Source organism: Cyprinus carpio, chromosome A25, assembly GCF_018340385.1.
Source record: "Cyprinus carpio isolate SPL01 chromosome A25, ASM1834038v1, whole genome shotgun sequence".
Lineage (NCBI taxonomy): Eukaryota > Metazoa > Chordata > Actinopteri > Cypriniformes > Cyprinidae > Cyprinus > Cyprinus carpio.
Window position 1 is genome coordinate 19,079,017 of NC_056596.1, and position 536 is coordinate 19,079,552.

The window sequence follows — 536 nt, forward strand, 5'->3', positions numbered from 1 at the left end:
CCTCCTTTTATCTCATTTTACAATTACATTCAGTTCGCAATCCGTCCCTTTGTGCCACCTGGCGTTAGTTTCGCGAATGAATTTAACACGCGACTTACTTGCAGTTAACGCTGCGGCCCTGCGGCGGCGGTACGCGCGGTGGTAGTTCCCATTTTGGTTGTCTACCATCTGTATATNATTGATAATTAATCATTATTTTACGAAAATCATTATTTGTGAACGTAGCGTTTGCGGAAGGCTATAAGACCAAGCGGAGTCCTCCATCAGCTGCTCCCGCTTCACAGCGCACGTGACTTGCGCTAACTGCACCCAGCTTCAAAGTCCGCAAATTTTGATTTAACTAAATTAGTTTGAGCGAATACAACTTACTGATCATGAGCCCAACATTTAGCAAGACAGAAAAAACATTCAGTCTACCTGGAGGAAGACGTATTTCATTGTAAGTTTTTGCTGTTAAATAGAGAGTTAAATATATATATAGAGAGAGAGAGAGAAAACATTCAGTCTACCTGGAGGAAGACGTATTTCATTGTAAG